This window comes from Pinus tabuliformis, chromosome X (assembly GCF_031772625.1).
Source record: "Pinus tabuliformis cultivar Carrire ecotype Pingquan chromosome X, CPIR1, whole genome shotgun sequence".
NCBI lineage: Eukaryota > Viridiplantae > Streptophyta > Pinopsida > Pinales > Pinaceae > Pinus > Pinus tabuliformis.
In genome coordinates this window covers 453711779-453716006 of record NC_142308.1, presented here as the reverse complement: position 1 = coordinate 453716006, position 4228 = coordinate 453711779, and positions in this window count along the sequence as shown.

Sequence of the window (4228 nt, the reverse complement as noted above, 5' to 3'; positions counted from 1 at the left end):
CCTTTGAGTGCAAGTCCATCATTTATTCATCATGTTGAAACCAATATATGAGCAACCTATTTAGTAGTATTGTAGGAGATATTCCAACACCCAAGTTACAAAATTGCATATTGCTATCTGCACAACTGACAAGGAATATCTTGCATGATACCTTTTACTTTTATTGTTATTTCTTTAAGCCTTGGTTTCCAATTATGCTTAAATTGATTATATCGAATTTGAGTGAGAAATAATTCTCAATGCATTAATTCATGGACTTTATTAGTGCCATCATAGTTTTGAGATGCCCACAATTATTTTTATACATTATTGAGTTGTGAAGTAGCAATGCCAAATTGATCCACGTATGACACTAGAGATTAAAATAATCACTTTAGAGAGGAGTTTCCAATCTACCAAAATTAGTTCTACCAAACTTAAATTGAAACTTGCAAATATTTCTTTTGTAAGTTTACTAATTGAATTACATTCTAAACATGCGCATTTTCAGTTGAATTCCACGCCCTTCATTTGCTCAGTTTAAATTGTTGTAAAATAGTTGGAATTGGTGAAGTATTGGAGATATTGAACGCTATGATACTCTCTAACATTGAATGTACTATCAAAATCAACAAATCGACTCTCAGTAATGTTCAAATTTGTTTACAAGATGCACAAGAAAAAATCAAGTTTCCTCAGCTTGAGTCACAACTATAATAAGATGAACTAAAACAAAAGAGTCAACATTATGAACTAGTTTTTGTTCAGAGAAATTCTTTATTTGAGAATGATTCCCATCAACAACTAGCACATGATCAAATTAGTGATGCCATTTAATAAGAAAATACACATGAAGATGCAGAATTTCAACTTGCACTTTCCCCATCTTCAAACCTTTAGAATAAGTCATCAACAACACGTACATAATTGGAAATAGATATGAAAACGGAGTGACTTTCACATTCCCAGACTACTCCAAACCAATTTAGTTTTAGAGTATTGGGTTTCTTTAAGACAAATCATCTTCGTCTGCTCCACACCCTCTCCATATTATCAAATGGAAAAATTATGATTGAGTTGGCCACATGAAAGATCAATTTTCACCATTGTGAGCATTGTGGAAATCCTACTCACCATTCAAACAAATGTTCCAAGCACAAGACCCTTGTAAGGGTAAATATTCACCTTGGATGGATTGCTTCTTGGGAATGGTATTCAATGCCTAAGAAGATATATTGGTCATACCACATAATTCATTCTTCATTATTGACATACCTTGCAGTGGAGAAACTTTCATCTTCCCACCTTGTATATGACAGGAGGGAAATAATAGCCAAATACTAGTTTTGAAGTAATTTCAAGTGAGCCTGAACTTTAGCAGGAAACTAGAACTTAGAGAAAGATTCATCTAGAGCCAAAGTCAGAGTTGAAATAGAAAAGAGAGTCTCATGTTCCATGAGCAGCAATTGGTTTGTGGTCTTCCTTAAATCACCACTCGGTAGAATACTTACTGCTTCTACTAGACAATAATTTCTATCATCTTTAAACCATCATCAGGGAGTACTTGCATCTCACAAAAGACATCAACTTCTAGCCATATTCATAATTGTTAACAGGAACTACTTTGACTCAAGTTCCAAAGTTGGCAGTCAACCTTAAACCACCACTAGCATAAGACTTTTGCTTCTGCTATCTATTTAGTTTGTGGTCTTTCTTAAACCACCATATTTAGAGAGCACATCCTCCATTGGCTTTTATCCACCTCTATATTTCAACTCTCTTCTTGGACTCACATACACCTTTTTGGATTAAAGAAGGGGGACATTGGAAACATAATCCTTAGGGGCTATGTAAATTTGGTATATTCACTTGTGTGGAAGGAAAAAAGCCACAAGTGAACATGAAGAGCTATGAGAAGTCCAAAGGCCTCTTGGAATATGAAACTAAGGGTCAAAGAAATATATTTATATGTACATTTTTTTAATGAAATGTATATCACATACATTTTAATCAACTCTTCTATTTTCGTGATTCTAACACTCAAGTTAGGCTAATAGGAACTTCATGTCCAGGTTCATTAAAACTCAAGTGGCTCATGTTAATATACCTTTAATCCATGCCTAGAGTTAAACTAAAATGGCCCAACTACAATTATGCAACAAATTATCAAATACCCCGACATTGATTTTTTGTGTGAAAGATTCATTAAAAAAACCAATAAATTGTGTGCAACTCTAACAATGTAGGGATCTACTATCTATGTTTTTTGTACAAGAAAATCAAAATGTTAGAAATCAACCGTTGTAGTTCTAACAAAAAAAACTACAATCAGACACTATTGTAGGAGTATCACCCCTCAAATAAAGATAGATAGTGGATCCCTACATTGTTAGAGTTGCACACAATTATAAGTATAAAATTATAGATAGTACTATAAAGGAGAAAGGATGTTATTAAATGTTCAATAAAATTGTTATATATATATATATATATATATATATATATATATATATATATATATATATATGTAAAATAGGTTTTTTATCGGAATTTGTTAATATACTTTGTTGTGATATTGTGATTTCTTGTTATTTAAAATATGTTTTTGAATGCATAAATGGATTATCCCCCTAAAGACCCTTCAGACGATCTTTGCTAATTAAATAACTTAAATTTATGATTTTTAAAAAATTACTGGATTTATGACAAAACTTACCTGAAAAAATAATCGAGAAATTAATTAAACTCGTCCTTTTTAAATATTATAAATATTATATTCCTTTTTAAAACATTCAATATTAAATAACTTTTATTAATACAATAGTTTTCCTATTTAAAATATAATCAAAATATACCAGTTTTTAAAATTAGGGAAAACTAGACAATTGGAAAATGTATGGATTTTTTTAAAAAGTTGCAGAGATGGAAGAGATCAAATAAAAAAAATTAAAAAAATAAATGATTTAGAAAAAAATTGATGAAGTAGAAAAAGACGGACACCCAAACCTTTTCGACTTTTAAAGGACAATAAATTTTGCAAATTAATATCATTTTCTTTTTTAAATATTGTATAAATAACCAATATCATTTTCCTTTTTAAATATTGTATAGATAAAGATTTGAAAATATCCCTCGTCAATGTAAAGGATTTTTTTTTAATGTATATTTGAGTTGAGAGGTGGTATGAAAAAACATTTTAAAGTTTATAAATGAATGTAAATATTTAAATGTAAGTTTAATGTAGGATAAATGTTGTAGTGTTAGATTAAAAAGTAATAATATTAAAACATAATCTTTTTAATTTAAAAAGTAATGAAAAGAAAAATTCAATTCAATTCAATTCGTTTTGTTATATTCTAGTTTTGATTTTATTAATAAAAGAAAATCCAAAAGAAAATCATAATATGCATATCACATTAAAATAAATTTAAACAATATTGATTTATATTTGTAAAGATAATATTTCAGAACATATAATGAATAAAACTCTAACAAATTTAATCAATAAACTTATAATTAAAAATAAAAATATTTATAACCATACAAATGTGAAATATTAATAATATAAATAGTAGTTGTAAATTAATATTTTGTTACTCCAGGGCTTTGGATTGAGGGTGAATGGGTGCACTCTTAAGGCACTCGTGCACTCTTAAGGCACTCCTTATGATAAGTCACTGGTTCAAATCCCCCATGGGTGGTTACCTACCAAAAAAGAATTTTTTTTTTAAACATATAAATTAAAATAATGATTTATATGTGTAACTAGTGCGACTATATAAAAATTATAAAAATTGAGTAAATTATAACAAGAAGTTGTTATTATTATTATTATTAAGTTAAACATATATACATTAAAAAATAGTGGAACAAGATTCTTAATTATAGAGATTTATTTCCATTTTACCATGAGGATTCTTGATACTAAATAGGCTTTGTTAAAATACCACATGACTTATCAATACCACATCCTAAAAAAATATAATTCCATATGGCACTTGTTCATATGACATATTTTTAAATTAATCAATTTAATTAAAAAGGAAAAAAAGAGCATAACTTCTTTGGAGATAAATTCATTAATTTGTGTATACTACTATGAATATTCTAGAATATTTAATGGAGCTTAAATCCTCACTATCCACTTAATAATTATTGATGAATTAAATTAAAATTGTATAAATCCTATTTTATAATAGACATGTTGTAATCATTATATTTCAGAATTTCATATTTAAAATTAATTAAT